Source organism: Dasypus novemcinctus, chromosome 11 (genome assembly GCF_030445035.2).
Source record: "Dasypus novemcinctus isolate mDasNov1 chromosome 11, mDasNov1.1.hap2, whole genome shotgun sequence".
In the NCBI taxonomy this organism is placed as follows: Eukaryota; Metazoa; Chordata; class Mammalia; order Cingulata; family Dasypodidae; genus Dasypus; species Dasypus novemcinctus.
The window spans coordinates 42,619,979-42,639,350 of NC_080683.1; positions in this window are offsets into that span (position 1 = coordinate 42,619,979).

Consider the following 19,372-nt stretch of genomic DNA (forward strand, 5'->3'; position numbering starts at 1 on the left):
TATAGCTCATTATTAGTCATGTCATATACATTTTTATGATTATTGTCAAATTTGGTTTCCTCTTGTTGAATTTCTTTCTTATAGGAGCAATAAGAATTGTTTACCATGGATAGGATTTATGCCTCCTGCATGCTTTGGGTGCCTGGCTCTCCAGGACATGTTCACATCATACTCCGACCTCTGAGCCTATTTCCTCTCAGAACTCTGTGGGAGCTGGGACAAGAGTGCTTGGTGAGAGTATTCTTGGAAGCTATTTCTTTACCAGAAGAGCTAGCAATAACATTGAAGTGATATATCAAAATCCTTGACTGGATTCCAAAGATGCCCATGGCCCCTCCAACACCAACAGACAGGAGTTGGAGGGGATTCAGGTGGAAGGAGCTCATAGCGGGTCATTTTTAAAATATCTCATTCTTGAAATTTTATAAGAACTTGTGACATGAAAGGGACTCATGCAAGCTTAACCCTTATTAGCTCCATAGTAAATCTCTTAGTAATAAAACCCTTATTAACACAATGTTGCCATCTGCCTATTTATCCAGTTGGGGCAAAATAATATGCCAACCACATAGTAGAGCTATGGAGCTGGACATTATATAAGCTGGGCATGTGATGACTGCTTTAGCTTGCAAGTTGCCAGAAGCAATATACCAGCAATAGGTTGGCATTTATAATTGGGATTTATTGGCTTGCAGTTCCGAGGCTGAGAAAAGTGTCCAAATCAAGGCATCAGCAGGCCTCACTCTCCTTGAAGACTGGCTGCTGGTAATCCTGGAATTCTTGGTAAAATGAGAAGGCACATGGCAGGGTCTCTTTTTTCCTGTGGGTCTCATTGCTTTCACCTTCCTAGTTTCCATGGCTTACTTTCTCAGCTTAGGTGGGATTCTGTCTCTCTCTCTCTATTCATTCCATTTATAAAGGACTCCAGTAAGAGATTAAGACCCATCCTGGGTCATATGCTACTGAAGTAATCTAATCAAAAGGACCCACCCACAATAGGTTCACACCCACAGGAAAGGATTAGCTCTAAGGACATGATCTTTTCTGGGGTCCATAAAAGCCTCAAACTACCACACTTTACACTCTGGACCCAAAAAAAAGACCTGTTCTTTCCATATGCAAATATATTCATTCCATCACAATATCTCAAAGCCTTAAATACTTTTATTAAAAATATTAAGTACAAAGCCTTGACAAAATCAGTTATAAGCATGGTCTGTCTTGGAGCAAAATTCCTCTTAGGCTGTGGACCTGTGAAATTTAGAACAAGCTATCTGTTTCCAATATACAAAGGAGGGACAGTCATAGGATGCATGTTCCCATTTCTATAGGGACAAATTAGAAGGAAAACAGGGGTCATGGGTCCCAACAGTTCCAAAACAATGCAGGGCATACTCCATTAGATTTCAAAGTCTGAGAGACATTTATAGAAACATGATTTCTTGCCTTTGGGGCCCAATGGAGCAGCAGTCCCGCCTTTTCCAAGGGCTTGCCCAGTGGCCATGTTCTTGGCTCTATCCTCATCAAGCACCAGGGTGGTAGCCAAATTCTATGCCCCACCTTCTGAGAACACTGGGGTGATTGCCAGACTCTCCCCATCCCCAGGTAATATACTCCACCCTCTCTGAGACCTGAGGCAGCAGAACTCTTCCTAAATAACAGAGTAAAAGGCCCATTGTCTTCAAGTGATGGGGCATAATCACCCTTTCCACACACCTGGGTGCTTCTACTCTCCTGGCTTGAGAAGATATCTTGTTCAGATCTTAGTTTCCTTGATTCTGCCTTTGAAGTCAATTTTTCCTTCAATCTGTCCCCTCTCTGTACCTTTTAGTCCAGACTGGCAGTGGTTCCATTCATACAGATTTCACAGAAAACTTGTTAGTTTTTCATGTAGCACATAGGGGACCCACCTGTCAGATAATAGGAAGGATTTTCACAAATCCTTTCTGGATAACTGCATTTCCAATCCTGACTTGCATTGAAATGACTGACTAGTTCCATGTTCAGTTAAATCCTCACATGGGGCACACTTTTCTAGAAATTCACTTACCAGAAGCTCAAAATTTTCCAACCCATCAATTTCTCTGTGTGTGTGTGTATGTGCGTGCACGCACCCAGGAGTTCAGTTCTCAGTTTATCCCTCAACTCTCGTATTTTTCTATAAGTTGCAAGGAGAAGCCAGGCCACATTTTCCACATTTAGTTTGGAAACCTCCTCAACTAAATATCCAAGCTTGTCACTTTCAAATTCTGCCTTTCATCTAACATCAGAACAATTTTGCCACATTCTCTGCCACTTGAAAACAAGGGTCACCTTTCTTCCAGTTTGCAACATCATTCATCATTTCTGTGTAAGCCATCATCAGAAGTATGCTTTGTGTCCATATTTCTACCAACAGTCTCTTTGAAGTAATCTAGGTCTTTTCTATCAAGCACCTCACAATTCTTTCAGAATCTACCCCTTACCCATTTATAAAACTGTACCTACATTTTTAGTATTTGCAACTGCGGCACCACACTCCTGGTATCAGATCTGTTTTAGTTTGCAAGCTGCCGGAAGCAAATGTATTGGCTTTTACAATGGAGGTTTGTTGGCTTGCAAGCTTACAGTTCTGAGGCTGAGAAAAGTGTCCAAATCAAGGCGTCATCAAGCCTTTCTCTAGTCCTGAAGGCTGGCTACTGGTGATCCTGGACTCCTTGGTCAAATAGGAAGGCACATGGAGCTGTCTCCCCTTTTCTCCTGATCTCTTTGCTTTCAGCTACTTGGTTTCCATGACTTCCTCTCTCAGTTTCTGTGGGTTTTTTGCTGTAGAGGATTAAGACCCATCCTGGATCATGTCCTACTGAAGTAATCTAGTGAAAAGGTCCTACCCACATTAGGTTCACACCCAAAGGAGTGGATTAATTCTAAGGACATGATCTTTTCTGGGGTCCATAAGACCCTCAAACTACAGTGGCCACTATCTTTATTTCCTGTTTTGTGCCTGTATTTTATGGCCAACCTAGTGGATGTGAAGTGGTATCTCATTGTGATGACTTTTTACTCCATGTGGCAAGACATGATGGCTGCCCTTCTGTGTTTTCAGGTACATTTTTCCCCTTAGGTAATAAAGCAGACAGCAAAGGCATGGTGGACAATGATACTTACGATAGATTAGGATAAATGAAAAGAGGCCACTCACTTATTTGAAGTAAAAGGCCACTAGTGAACAGAACACTTGGCATTTGCTCCTAGAAAATATGTGCACATTTATGAGAAGAGTATTTTCTAGAAAATAAAAAGTTCTGCTCTGGCAAGAAAAATTTTATTCACTCCTCCATAGGATTGGAATTATAATTAAAAGAATGCACTTCAGAAAAGGCTTATTTTTCACAATGTCCATTTCATGTTATTTAGAGACAGCCAGCGTTTCACAAAATTTAAGAAGAGGCATGGCTCTCAAACATGGGTGTTACAATTCATGATTGAGTGGTGAACAAAATAATAGGCTATAAAAAGGAGAAAAGACTATAAACATAAGCAGCAGTGTTAAATGTGTCTTTAGAGTTAAGTTTCAATTCCTTGTGCTAGCAAGAGGAGCAGTGACATGGAAAATTGAAAATGGGATAATCTGTCTTGCTGGTCAGGGCCATAGCCTTGCTCTCTGGGGCAAATCCAATGGCTGCTTCCTCATCTTCAACCCTCTTGATCTCTCAGCCATCTCTGAAACTGCTAAACTCCTTTCTTTGAAGTCCTTTCTTTCTTAGACTTCGCCCACTCCACAGTCACTCCCCATCATCCAGGATGGTGAGTTTTCTGTTCCTTCCTCAGCCCTCTGCTCTCCTCTCTGTGGTGTCTCCTTGGTTCTTTCACCTCGCTCCTAATCTCATCTGTCACTCTCTGTAGGTTCTCTCACCCTAGCCCTTATCTCTTCCCTCCTTCAGCCCCACTGGACTGCCCACTGGCTTTTACAGCCTTGGCGTGCCCATTACCTGCCTTCTTACACCAAAGGACATCTCTGAGTTCTTCCATCCTCCACATTAGATCAAATGCAAAACCTTCTCCACACCACTTCTGAAATCTCTCTCATCTGTCCTTTTCTCTCTGTCTCCAATGGTGTTAACTTATCCATGCATCAGTTGATATTAAAATTGTAAGTTCAACATTAGCGCATCCACAATTATAATTGGTAATGTTGAGATTATACATGGTATGAACAAAACACTGTGTAGAAGCTATATGTAAACTATTTGTCAGAAATTCATGCAAGTGTGATTATCTTCTAAGGCCCCTTCTGGCTCTGGTTTTATCAAATATGTGAATGTAGTATTTTAAGCCCTCATCACTGCTTCACTGATTAAAATAACCTCTAAATTATTCTCTCTGCTTCAAGTCCAACCCTTTTAATCTATTCCAAGTATTTTCTCTAAATATGATTTAGAATATGACACTCCACTGTTCCAAAGCCTTCCATAGCTCCCCATTGCCTTCCTTTATAAAGCACAAAATTCCTTCATACAGCATGCAGAGCTGTCCATAATTGACTCCAACACATTCTTCCAATATTATATCACACAATTCTTTCTCACTCACCCTTTGCCTTAGCAGAAGAGGACCAAAATCACAATGTACAACACAGAGTTTCATGGGGATAATTGAGACCTGATCAAACTTCGTATTTCCCCCAAAGCTCTAACAAATGTTTTGATGAGAGATTTAATGAGAAAGGATATGTAGCTAGGTTAATGGCTAACGAAATGAACAGAGGGACTGGGCCAATAATGAGCACAGATGCTTTTAAATGGCATGAGCTGGTTACACAGACTGTCCTCACCCATGCAACATTTAAAGTCCTTGGAAAAAGCAGCTCTTCATTCAGTGAAGGTAGACTTTGCAAATGTCCCTAAGCACTATTCCTGAAACACCAAAAATCTTATAAAACTCATTATTAGTGATCTGACCATTTCTGCCTTTCTTTATTAAAGAAAGAGAAATGCTCCAGAATTATCTAACCTGTTATGCTTTCTCTAGGTCTTTATTATCCCTTTTTTTGCACTGATATTTTATGTCATCTCTATGGAAAGCTAATTTTAAGGCAGTTTTCTCCACATTACCTTTTTCTCAGAAGGAGTATGATCATTTAGAGACATAAAAAAGAAGCAAGGAAAATGCATCAGGCAAAATGAAGGCTAGGCTATTAGGAAAAAATGGCACTGTGATAAAACAGACAAAAATCACTTCCCTTAAATTATAATTCTCTGTTAAATCTTCATAGAAAGAAAGTATGATAAGACAATTTTTATTTGTTATTCTTAAACACTCAAGTTCTATTTTAGTTGATCTTAACATATTCACATCTGTTACATCTTTGTAATGAAGATTACTTCTAGCACACACATGTTGAGCTCATAACCATCCCCCTGATACACATACCTACACACTCCAACAAATATTCATACCATATCTGAAGCAATAAAATGAACAAGGCCAGCATCTACAAGTTCATTTAAACACTATTGCTATATTTTTTTAATTGAAAGCGAATGCTCTTAGTTTAATCATATTGGTCTCTGAATAAAATTAAAAGCAAAGTCAACCAATATATACAAGAAATGAAGTACAAAGAGTTTTAAATTTAATTCAATCATAGACAAACTACCAAAATATCCCCTCCTAAATTTAAAACTCTTTGTACCTCACTTCTTTTTTTTTTTAATATTTATTTTTTATTTCTTTCTTTCCCCTTCCAGCCCCTCCCCCCCGCCAGTTGTCTGCTCTCTGTGTCCACGCGCTGTGTGTTCTTCTGTGACCCCTTCTATCCTTAGCAGCACCAGGAATCTGTGTTTCTTTTTGTTGCATCATCTTGCTGTGTCATCTCTCCATGTGTGCGGCGCCATTTTTGGGCAGGCCGCACTTTCTTTCCCGCTGGGCAGCTCTCCTTACGGGGCGCACTCTCTGCGTGTGGGGCTCCCCTATGCAGGGGACACCCCTGCGTGGCAGGGCACTCCTTGCGCACATCAGCACTGCACGTGGGCCAGCTCCACATGGGTCAATGTGGTAGGTGGACGCCCTATCCACTGGGCCAAGTCTGATTCCCTGTACCTCATTCTTACATAGATCAGTTACCTTTGCTTTATTTTATGACTTTGAAAAAAATCATATATGTGCTTTAATAATTAAACTATGTGGTGATTAATTGAATTAAAATAAAGACCATAAAAAGTTGCAGATTTAATCATTTAAACTTTAAAATATGTTCACAATTAAATGCACTAAAGTAATGTATAATTATCTAGTTTCTAACCAGAGAAACTTAGTTTAACAATATTAATTAAATGACAATGACATGACAAGTAAATTAAGAATATCATTAAATTGGTTTTAAAAATGGCTGAGTTGAGACAGAGAAATAACAAGTGAATTTCCCAGAGTTACAGTCAAGTCAGTCAAAATTGGAACCTGTGGATTTTAATTTATATTTGTATGGTTCTAATGATTTTTTAAGTGTATCTTTTCCTAAGCCTGCCAGATAATGACATTAGGTACATATACAAAAGAGTAACATTTCTCAATCTTTTGAGAATTATATTTCTTCTGATTAACACTTACAAAACAGTAAAAAGAGCAAAAATTAATACATTTATCATGCAAAGTAATAAAAATGAATATTTAAAAGTTATTTGCATATATAAAATAAAAATAGCTTTTGAAAGGAACTTCAGAAGTCATATACTCAACCTCCTACTCAATGTAGTTCTAGCCAGAACTAATAAGCTTTGAAAGTTTTATGTAGTTGTTTTTGGTTGGCCAATTATGATAATCAAAGTTTGAAATCTTAAACATAAAGTGTGAAAAAATATAGAAGATTTTTAGAACATCTGAGAAAAAGTCTGAAGGAGCGGAGGCTCGCAAGCAGCATTTGCTTAGAAGTTAGTGTCTAAGCAGAAATTCCCAGTCTTTGTTTTATAGTATTCAGTATTGGGAATGTATTTAAAAATTAACATGGGATGTCAGAAAATTCTCCAAACAAAACTAATTTTCAATTTAGTATCATGTTTATAAATCTATTAGGGTGATGGGAGGGGGCAGGTTATAACATCAAATAAACTAAGCCCCATAAAGAAAATAAAGGGTATAACATTAAACAGTTATATTTTGAGATATAGTCATGAAAAATCAGGCATGTCATCTGTTATTAAAGGGCAAGTTTCAGTGATAAGCTACCTCCAAAATTAATTTTGATCTCTCAAAGTAAACACTGTCCACCTCCAAAAGAACTCTCTTCTTGAGAGCCTATACCAACTACCATACTACACATCTTAAATACATTAGATATATTTAAGAAAAAAGCATTTAAAACAATAGCAATTTTCTGCTCTATTTTATTATTATTAACTTAAAAGTGGTAAGTTCACAAATAAATATGAAGATATATACCATAAAAATAGTTTTTGTAATGAGAAAAGAAAACATTGGTTGGTAGAAGTATAGGGGAAATTTAGAAAACATTGGGGAACATCATGACCCTTTTGCTTAGAATTCACCAGTCTCTGAACATTATCAGCTCATGCTTTTCACACAGGCTCTGAGTACCTTTATAGAGTCTGGTCACTTGGGATATTTCCCTTTCTAGCTATGCTCCAACTACCTGTATTTCTCAACACAAGGAATAGACAATGGAAGGAAGTCAGGTATATCTTATCCATCTTCATTTCAAAAATATTTAAACTTTCAGTTTCACAGTGTTCAGGTCACACATGCTGAAAATTTCAGAGAAAATAAGCCATATGTCCTCTCCCAAACATTTATCTTTACATTTCTAAATAGTGTTGAACAAAATTGGGAAGGTTTTGTATAATATTTAAATACTTTTGCTTTGGTATATGTATCTGTGAAAAAAAGATGATGCCCTTTGGATGGCTGTATTAGTAATGCTCCTTCTGCAATATGTACATATATGCTATAGAAGAATTACTTCCCTCTTCAGTGCGCTTTATCAAAACCAAATTTATCCTAATAAATGAGATGATTTTCCTTCATCAACTTTTCATATTCTGTTTAATTCTGTTTTATAATGTGGTAGGCATTTCCAAAAAAATATAAACTTGGTACAGTTTTGGAGAAAAGTTTTTAGGAAGAGATCTACATTGCTTAAAGGCCTAAATTTGCACAGAGGTCAAAGAAGCACCCTAATATTTAACATTTTTTCTTTCCTTGAGGCGCGGTATAATATAACACTAAATCAAGTAAATTCAATCAGCCAGGATGTCAGACAAAATCAAACAAGCCATTAGAATTTTTCTTTTGTATTCCTCTGCATGATCTCCTTGGAAACACAGAAGACCAATAGCCTTTGTTCACACTGTCATTTTAGATCAAGTCCCCTTGGGTACACATTTTCATAACACCCTGAACTTCTTGTCACTTAGGCACAGCTACAATGATATATTTGTGAGAATAATGTCTAATTGCATCTCTTGACTATAAGATCCCTGAGAACAGAGATAGTAATCTATTAATGTCTTCATTTGTATCACCAGCGTCTTCTTCAGCATCTAGCCCAGTGCCAGACGCTTAGAAAGTACTCAGTGATTTTTTGGAATGAATATATTATCCATATGGACTAGCTTTAGAACTGCCACAAATTTCAGGACAAAAAAATTGTAGACTTTATAGTTGATTTGAGGCCTCGTCTGGGAACCAGTCTGGCAAGGCTGATGATTATTAAATGTTTATTATTGCTTGTGTTTTAATTCAATTATTTCTATGTTGTGGTTTTATTTGATTTTCTTTGCCTTCCAAAATCTATTTCTTGGTTTTCTCTAAAGATAATTATATAGTGAGTTCATGCAAATACCATTTTTATTTTACTACATTTTTTTTTTGGTGGAGAGCTAATATAGAAGCAAAAACTTAGAAAAAAAATCACATTGAAAGAAGTTGTTAATGTGGGGGAAAATGGGAGGTGTGGGGAGTGGGGCTTTTGAGAATTCATTATATTTTTTAATGTAATTGAAGTATTTAAAAATAAATAAATATATATATTTGTATGTGTGTATCTGTATTTATTTTTTTATTTATTTCCTCCACCCCCCTTCCAGCTTGCTTGCTATCTGCTCTCTGTGTCCATTTGCTGCGCACTCTTCTGTGTTTTTTTACTTGACTCCCTTTTTGTTGCGTCACCCTGCTGATTGGCTCTCTGCAGCGCTTGAGGGCCGGGTGGCACTCCTTGGCGCTTGTGGGCCGGCAGCTCTCCACGGCTCGTGGGCAAGACTGCCTTCACAGGGAGGCCCCGGGATGCGAACCTAGGGCCTCCCATATGGTAGATGGGAGCCCAACTGATTGAGCCACAGCCACTTCCCTAAAAATAAATAAAATATATATTTCTAAAAAGACAAAAAAAAAAAAACCTAAAGGAATATACAATAGTTGGAAAACTGCCTGTGTTGGGGAGGATGTGGGAAGATAGGAATGCTTATTCACTGTTGGTGGGAATGTAGAATGGTACAGCCACTGTACTACTTGGACTGTTTGGCAGTTACTAAGGAAGTTGAATATAGACTTGCCATGTAATCTGCCAATACCACTACTAGGTATATACCCAGAAGAACTGAGAGTAGAAACACAAATAGACATCTGCACACCGATGTTCATAGTGGAGTTATTCATGATTGCCAAAAGTTGGAAACAAACCAGGTGTCCTTCAACTGATGAATAAACAAATTGTGGTGTATTCACACAATGGAATATTATACAATGGTAAGAAATGAAGTCGTGAAGCATATACAACATGGATGAACCTGGAGGACATTATGTTGAGTGAAGCAAGTTAGACACAAAAGGATAAATATTGTATGATTATGCTATTATAACTAAATATATTATGTAAACTCATAGAATTAATCATTAGAATTATTAATAGAATGAGGGTAGAGAATGGAAAGCTGATGGTTAATCTACACAGAATTGGTTAAGAGGTTGTTTTTAAATCTTTGGAAATGAATGGAAATGGTGATAGCACATTATGATATTTGTGATTAGTAGAGTTATTAAACGGGTATGACGGTTGAAAGGCAAAGCCTAAGGATATTTATATTACTAGTAGGAAAGCTAAAAAATGTAACATGGGACTGTATAACATAGTGAAACCTCATGTAAAATATGAATATAGATGATATTGCATATATAAGATTGTTTATATAAAATATAAGTACAAATAAGCTAGAGAGAATTAAACAGAATAGCAGCTATGTACAGCAGGAGAAGCATAGAGAGATTGAGAGGTGATGAGTTTTGTTTGGTTTTTGTTTTTTAGTAGTATTAGTATTACTATCAACACCAGACAAATCACTGTAGTGGGGCTAAGTTTGAGCACTTTTATTTTGGAAGCCTTCATAGTTAGATTTTTCAAAAGGTGGAGACTTGGTAATTAGCAGAACATGTCACAGCTGGCTACCCTTGCTGGCTACTTTGTCACATGGCTTTTTGTGTTGGGAATTTGCTTGTCCTGCTTTTAAAAGGTCTGAGGTTTAGAGTTGCTTTACTTAAGCCAGGAATTACCATACTTTCATTGTTAAAGTTGGATATGATAGAGGGTGGTCTCTGAGGCTTGCATAAACTTGTTACAGAAATGGGGGTTTACTAGTTGGGTTCCTGAGGATCTGGCTAAGCCACTCTCAAGTCTTTGGGTACCAAATAGCCTTGGTGTCAAGAGAAATAGCTCTCTCCAGGGTTCCCCAAAGGCCACAGAATGATAGAAGAGGCCTTGGCTGGGACAACTGTGGAGTTAAAGGACATTTCTTAGGTCAAGGAACATTTTTAAAAGGAAATCATAGCGATTGCACTCTGTAAAGGGAAGACTAGAGGATTATACATTTCTTAGAAGGCTGGGATGATGATGCTATGATATACTGTGGAAGTACTTTGAAAAATGTCCAAAGTGCAAGATTTTTTTGTTGTTATCAGTAGCTAATATTGTAATGAATAGCAAAATTAATGGGCTTTTAAAGGGAAAACTTGTCTTTATTATATTTTGTAAAATAAGATCATAAGTGAAATTCCTGTATTAGGCCCTTTGGCATTGCAAATGATCAGAAAAAATAGTGAAAATAACATTGTCCTGCAAAATGATGGATTTTATAAAAAACTAAAAATTACTAGAAAAGAGTAGTGGCACAGAACTTTCATATGGCATTCACAAGATCCCTTTGTTTTGGGAAAACAGCTGGACTTTCATTCATTTGCAGATCTTGGGCTAGAGATGTTTTTATGCAATTAATTAACAATGACAGAGTTTCTAAAAATTCAACTGAGGTGACTTAGATTTCATTAACATTTACTGAATGCTCATCATGTGCTTGCAATTAGTTAGCTGCTGAGGATGCAAAGATGAATAGACATTTGGCTTTGCTTGAAAGCAGTAATCCACTGATTATAAAGCTCATAAAAAGCCATGTGGTGCCTGTAAGTACTTATCCTGTATAAAACAAAAACTTTGTTTTTTTCTTAAATAAGCATTTGATTTTAAATTTTAAATGAGAAATGAGTTCTCTTTTAGGAAAACAATATTTGTATCTATTGACAGAATGTTCCCATTCTGGAAGTACAATAGGCCCAAAAGAAAAAGACTTGGATGATAAGGGACATAGAAAACCATTCCATGAAAGGAACAGCAGTAGGATGCAGGGATGAACAACTTTGAGATGCTTGGGTGGGGATAGCTATCTTCTGGTGTTTAATTTTTAAAATTTTACTTCAAAAACTTAGAGATTTATAGAAAAACTCATGTAAAAATACAGCATTCCTATATCCCTCCCCATTGTTAACAGTTCGCATTAATGTGTAATCTTTGTTACAGTTGATGAAAGAATATTAAAATTGCGGCATTGGACTTGGCCCAGTGGTTAGGGCGTCCGTCTACCACATGGGAGATCCATGGTTCAAACCCCGGGCCTCCTTGACCCGTGTGGAGCTGGCCCATGTGCAGTGCTGATGCGCTCAAGGAGTGCCCTGCCATGCAGGGGTGTCCCCTGCGTAGGGGAGCCCCATGGGCAAGGAGTGCGCCCTATAAGGAGAGCCGCCCAGCGCCAAAGAAAGTGCAGCCTGCCCAGGAATGGTGCCACACACACGGAGAGCTAACACAACAAGATTACACAACAAAAAGAAACACAGATTCCCGTGCAGCTGACAACAACAGAAGCGGACAAAGAAGATGCAGCAAATAGACACAGAACAGACAACCGGGGTTAGGGCGGGGGGAAGGGAAGGGAAGATAAATAAATAAATAAATAAATAAATAAATAAAAGTCTTTAAAAAAAAAAAAAGAATATTAAAATTGTACCATTAGCTATAGTCCATAGTTTGCATTAGGCTGTATTTTCCCTCAAGTGCCACCTTATAATTAACACCTTGCGTTAGTGTGGTACATTTGTTATAATTCATGAAAGTACATTTTTATAATTGTAATATTAAACAAGGTTCATCTTTTACTATGGGGTTCTCTGTGTTATACAGTCCTATGTTTTATCTTTTAATTTTTTTTCTTGTAACTCATATACAACCCAAAATTTCTCCCTTTAACCACATTCAAATATATAATTCAGTGTGTTAATTACACTTACAATATTGTTCTACAATCACCATCATCCATTTCCAAAACTTTACGATCAACCTAAATAGAAAGTCTGTACAAACGAAGCATTCACTCCCCATTCACTACCCCCAACCCAGCCGCTGGTAACATATGAATGTGGGAGAATTTAATTAGTTGTCAAATATACAGGGCAATACTGTTAATTTTCTTTTCACAGTCCCTCTATTTCCCTAGATACCTGACAAAATTAGATAAAGCAATGAAATTATAATATGGTTTGTTAAAAGATATCACTAAAACATTTTTATCACATGCCAAAAAAGGCTAAAATTCATATCTGTTTTCTAATGTAAGAGGAAAGAGTTTCTTAGAAAATGGAGATGACTAAGTAGTAAGACATTCTCTTATAAAATGAGAATCAAATTACCAGAGTGGTGAGTTTGTAAACATCTTAAGAGGTCCTAGAGAAGATTTGATAAGGTGAATTATATTACTCTCAACTGACATTACCATAAGGAAATACAGTATTAAAATTTTTTAACCAAATTGGGGTTTAAAGATATTTTAAAGAAGTCAAACTAGTAAAATGTTTTCCACCTCAAAATGAATTTTTGAATCTAGATATGAAGTCAAAACACACATATTTCATGCAAAAATAATTTTTTGTGTTTGTGGTTTTAATAAGTTCCTAATAGAGGTTTGAGCTCAACTATAATACACTCTTAGTAAATGTAACTAATAGAACTGAAGGATGACAAGAGTCCTAAATGAGACATTTTTCTGTCAAATACATTAAAATAAGATTCCCACTTATGCATGTCATTGCCTGAGCCACTTCATTGCACAGCCCAGAGTGGGTTCGCAGAAAGGGAAAGTTGATATTAAATGAAAACATTTATTCTCTCTATACTTATAGCTTTCATTTAGTCTCCTGGGAAAGTATACTTTTTTCCCCTAAATCCCATGATGGGGTTCTCTATTGATCTGTGTTTAACCCCCTTCAATTCTTTTAATAATTTGGTTTGGAGTTTTATGCCAAAGAGGCTTCTTCCCATATCTACAAACAAATGACAAAACAAAAATAAAAGTGCCTGGTAAGTGAGTCTATTTGAAAACCACATAAATAGCCCTGCTACATTTGTGGCTATGTGAATCAAATGTCCAATATGAAAGGATGGGCATCTTGGTCCATTTCTTCTCAGTAACTCAGGTATCACTGTGGGGTTTTAGGGGTGGAAGGGAATCAGGGAGATCCTATGGACCAGTGTTTCCCAAACTCAGCTCTGTTTTAGAGTCACTGGAGGACCTTTTAAAAATTCATTTTTCTGAGCTCAACCTAGCAAAGCAGGGTCCCTGGACCTGGAAATGGCAATTTCCCCTGATGAGTCTGGCTTGGGGACTATTGATCTTGTCTAACATCTTTACTTTACAGAGGTTTTGAGAGACTGTGGATGGCATTTCATGAATAAATTTAGATTTTATTGAATTCTGTGAATTGCCCAAAGGCTGGTTAGTGACTGAACGTGGACCAGAACCCACATGTCCTTGATTCTGTTTTTCTTTTCAACACGCCATCCAGTGATAAGGCCAGCATTATTAGAAAGTACTTAATTTCTAACCATTTGTGGGTAAAAAGTGCCCAGAAGTACCGATCTGAGAATATTATACACATTCATGATCCCAGACTCAGACCCTTAAGGCTTCCTCATGACCTTGACACACCTTACTCTAATCTATTAGGTTGATGCAAAAGGAATTGTGGTTTCTGACTGTGAATTTTAAGTCATTATAACTAGACTCAAACATCTTTATTAATCAAAATAGGAACCATCATAATCAACACATTTTTGCCAATGAGAAATAAATTTGTTAATTCCTGTAGCATAAAAATCTGTGCTTCAGGATTTGATGAACTCTTGGAAAGCATTTTCTATATCCTGCTGATTATGGAAGTGTTTTCCCTGCAAAAAGTTGTTGAAATGCTTAAAGAAGTGGTAGTCAGTTGGAGAGAGGTCAGGTGAATACGGCAGATGAGGCAAAACTTAGTAGCCCAATTCGTTCAACTTTTGAAGCATTGGTTGTGTGACATGCAGTCGGGCATTGTCATGGAGAAGAATTGGGCCCTTTCTGTTGACCAATGCCAGCTTCAGGCATTGCAGTTTTCAGTGCAGCTCATCGATTTGTTGAGCATACTTCTCAGATGTAATTGGTTTTGCTGGGATTCGGAAAACTGTAGGGGATCAGACCCATAGCAGACCACCAAACAGTGGCCATGACCTTTTTTTTTTGGTGCAAGAAGTTTGGCTTTGGGAAGTGCTTTGGAGCTTCTTTTCAGTCCAGCCACTGAGCTGGTTGTTGCCAGTTGTCGTATAATCCACTTTTCACACACATCACAATCCAATCAAGAAATGGTTCATTCTTGTTGCATAGAATAAGAGAAGACATTTGAAACGATGATTTTTTTTGATTTTCAGTAGGCTCACGAGGCACCCACTTATTGAAATTTTTCACCTTTCCAATTTGCTTCAAATACTGTATGACCATAGAATGATCGACATTAAGTTCTTTGACAACTTCTTTATAGTTATAATAGGATCAGCTTTTATGATTGCTCTCAATTGGTCATTGTCATTGTCAATTTTTGATGGCCTGACACTATGCTCCTCATCTTCAAGGCTCTCGTCTCCTTTGTAAAACTTCTTGCACCACCACTGCACTGTACATTCATTAACAGTTCCTGGTCAAATGCGTTGTTCATGTTGCATGTTGTCTCTGCTGCTTTACTTATTTATTTTTTACATGTTACATTAAAAAAACATGAGGTCTTCATATATCCTTCACCCCCCTCACCTCACTCTTCCCACATCAACAACCTCTTTCATCATCATGGGACAATCATTGCATTTGGTGAATATGTTTTGGAGCACTGCTGTACCACATGGATAATGGTTTACATTGTAGTTTACACTCTCCCCCAGTCCACCCATGGCAGGACATACAACGTCCAGCATCTGGCCCTGCAGTACCACCCAGGACAACTCCAAGTCCTGAAAATGCCTGCACATCATATCTCTTCTTCCCTCTCCCTATCCTCAGCAGCTACCATGGCCACTTTCTCCACATCAATGATACAATTTCTTCCATTATTAATACAATAGTTCCATAGTAGAATATCAGTAAGTCCACTCTAATCCATACTCTATTCCTCCATCCTGTGGACCCTGGGATGCATTACTTTTCCCCAAGTGTGGGACATAACTCCCAGGGATGAGCCTCCCTGGTGCTGAGGGATTACTACCAAGCACCAGCTGATGTTGTAATTAGAAAAAGACCTTGGAAAAAAGGGTAAACTCAGATCGGCAGAATATCTCAGTCTACATGTAATATGAGGTGTTAAAAACTGTTTTTTGGCCTTGAATAAAAGGGGGAAATGGAAAGGACAAATGAGTTTATATGGCTATCAGTCTCCAAAAAAGTCGGGAAGTCATCAGAGGGGTCGCACTTCTGTATGCCTCAGCAGGGTCCCAGAGACAGCCAAAGTAGATACAACCCCAGGAAATGGATCTCCTGAGGGCTCCAGAGACCCACAGGTTCTATGGTCATGGCGGATGGCTCTGCAGTTTGTATTCCTGAGTGTGATGGAGTTGGACCCAGATGTGACCTTTCTACACATGCCTCTTCTGTTACTTTTACCAGACCTGTAGTTGGCATTGGGGTTGGTGTATACTTAGGAGACCCGAATCTCTGGACTATCAATGTGACAGCCAGGCCCTGAGCCTCAGCAGACTTGCAACTCCTACCCTTTAGTTTATTGGACTTATCCTGGCCAGCTAACAGGGAGGTGAAGAAGGTCATCCACCACACCAGGGAGCCAAGAGTCCCTACAACTGCAAGCAGGAGAATTGCATCCATTATCCATGTGGAATCTAAGCCCCCTCTAGAGATAAAGGTGGAGTGGACATAACCATCTCTGCTGCTTTATAGCCCATTTTGAACTCGAATAAGAAAATAGCTCAAATTTACTTTTTGTCTAACATGAATTTCATAGTCTAAAATAAATATAAAATAAACAGCAAATAATAAGTCTTGAGCAAAAAAACATAAAGTGAGAATTGTACATTAAAATGATTTATAACTTAACCACATTTATTAAGAATGTATTCCAATCAAATGGCAAGTTTCAACAATGCAACACTGCAATTACTTTTGCACCAGACCAATACCTCTTAACTTTTTGATCACCTCTGTATTAGTTTGCCAGAGCATTGCTGATACAAAGTACCAGAGAAGATACGTGTTGGCATTTATAAAGGGGGTTTATTTGGGGTAAAAGCTTACAGTTCCAAAGCCATGAAAAGCCCAACTCTAGATACCATAAGATATCCTTTCTCACCAAAGTCAGCTGCCACGTGTTGAAGCAAGATGGCCCCAAATATCTGTCCAGGTTTCAGCCTTCCTCTCTGGGCTCTCCCTTTCCTCTTGAGCTCCATGGGCCCAATCTCTTGAGGCTTCAAGCTTAAGTGATCCTGTAGTCCTCCCTCTCCTGGCATAGGACTTGTTTCTTTCTGGGCTTCCTGTATCAGTCTTAGTTGTTCTGCTCTCTCCCTAAGGTCAGCTGTAAGCTATCAGGCAAATGACTCATGTCTCCCCAGGACCTTAGCTGTTGGAACCATCTCCTTTCGTCACATGGCAGGATCCAAAAATGACAAAGCTCTCTCTTCCAATGTCTGTCTGAGTGAGTGTCTATTTATATCAGACTCAGCAAGGAGGCAAGAACTCGACCTGAGTCCTGCCTCACTGACATAGGCCAATAAAAAGCCTACAGCAATCTTAACAGATAATCTGATCAAAACTCTCAGTTGATTTTAATGCAATGAAAGGGTTTCACACTCAGAGGAACAGACTAATTTATAAACATAATCTGTCATAAAATAATCTCAAACTGCCACAATCTCCTTGACAGATTTTCTTGAACTTGGTCTTCTCTTTGGCTATTTAACTCAGTCTCTTCTGAAGGCCCCCAAGGCTATTTATCTGTTTTCACTCATTTTTCTGCCAAGACTCTTAATCACAGTAAGACTGGTCATTACATTGTCTCATCACTTCTCATCATTATTCCTACCTTCTTGTTTGGTGACATTGCTGTAGTGTAGACTCCTGATATCTAGTTTGTTTGTTTTTCTTTCCTTTTACTTCTGTGTGGACACACAAGCTGTGATATTTGCTGTGGAAATGGCTACAATGGAGGGCATCCTACCATTCCATATACATTCTATTAATTGCTGCCACTGAGTTTCTTGGTGAGGGCTTCATGACTTGGGAAAGAATCATAATTGGGTCAGGTGATTCTAAAATTTGCTAATTGAGATGCATCAGAAAGGTACATGTGGAAGAACAGTTAAGTGTGCTGTCCTGTATTTGAAATGAAGGAATATTGACCCAGAAAATTATATAATCATTGGTTATTGTATTTACAGTTAATCCTAACAACAAATCTATTACTGGCTATTACAGTTTGAATTTGGTGAACCCCCAAAATAAAAAGATTATGTTCTCAAACTAATCCATTCTTGTGGGTATGGGGCCCTTTGATTGCATTAAATTCAGTTAAGGGAACTTTGATTAGATTACTTGATAAGATTGTTTAGGGTTTTTCTTTTCTTTTTTTTCCCAATTAGGCCAGTAATTTATTAAGGGAGGGAGGGAAGAGAGAAATGGGAGAAAATAACAGATCAAGGGGCCGAGGTAGAGAGGAAGAGCTGAAAAGAGATAAAGGGGGCTGATTTACAGACTACAATTCCCCATTAGAGATTACAAATCCCCAGGTTTAATTGCATGCTGTTCCAGGGTGGGGGTAGGGTGGGTGGGAAGAAGGTCAGAACAGGGAGGAAGAAGGCAAGACCAGGGGGTGATTTAGGGTTTTTGATTGGACTACATCAGTGAGGCTTAAGCCAGTTTGGGTCTCCAACCTCCTGCTGTGTCGGATATAAATGGAAGCACAGAGAGAGAGACACACATAGAGAGGGGAAACCACCATTTTTGATCCTGTCATGTGAGAGAGTAATTGAGGATCACCAGCAGCCAAAGCTTAAGCACAAAGTCCCCAAGAGACTGGGCCCAAGGAGCAGCTCAAGGTTGAAGAGATGAGTCTTATGCCTCATAGCCCACACCTGAACTAGGGAAGAAAGTGGAGACTGAGAAAGGAGGCCTAGAAAGAGACAAGCCCTATGCCTGGTTGCTCACAGCTGAGCTCCAGGAGATGGTAGATTCTGGAGGGGAAGGCAGATAACTCAGCAGAGGTCAGTGGCCATCTTCACCATTGGCAGGATGCCTGGATCACCAGTAGTTGATTTTGGTCTTGATCTGGACATTTCACAGGCTTGGGACTGTAAGCTTTTACCCTAAATAACATTCCCGTTATAAAAGCCAACCCATTTCTGATATTTTGCAGCAGCAGCCCTGCAGCAAACTAAGGTGCTGGCACTATACTAAGGTGGAAGAATCAAATAGCATGTTCAAAAACAGTTAGCTATAGGTATTTCCTATTTTTATCCTCTGTAAAGTGACAATTTTATGGTACTTTGCAGATAACTTTCTTTTAAACTTTAAGAGTATATTAACTCTGAGGGATGAAACACTTGCTATTTTAAGTGCATAAAATGAGGACTCAAGAGGTATGAAAATCACTTAAAAGATTTATAAAAGATCTTACTTGTAATAAATTGCCAGTTGCAATTTGCTATGTATGGGATACCTGTTCTTATCTCTGCTCCAGTTATCATTCATCTTGAGGTTCATTC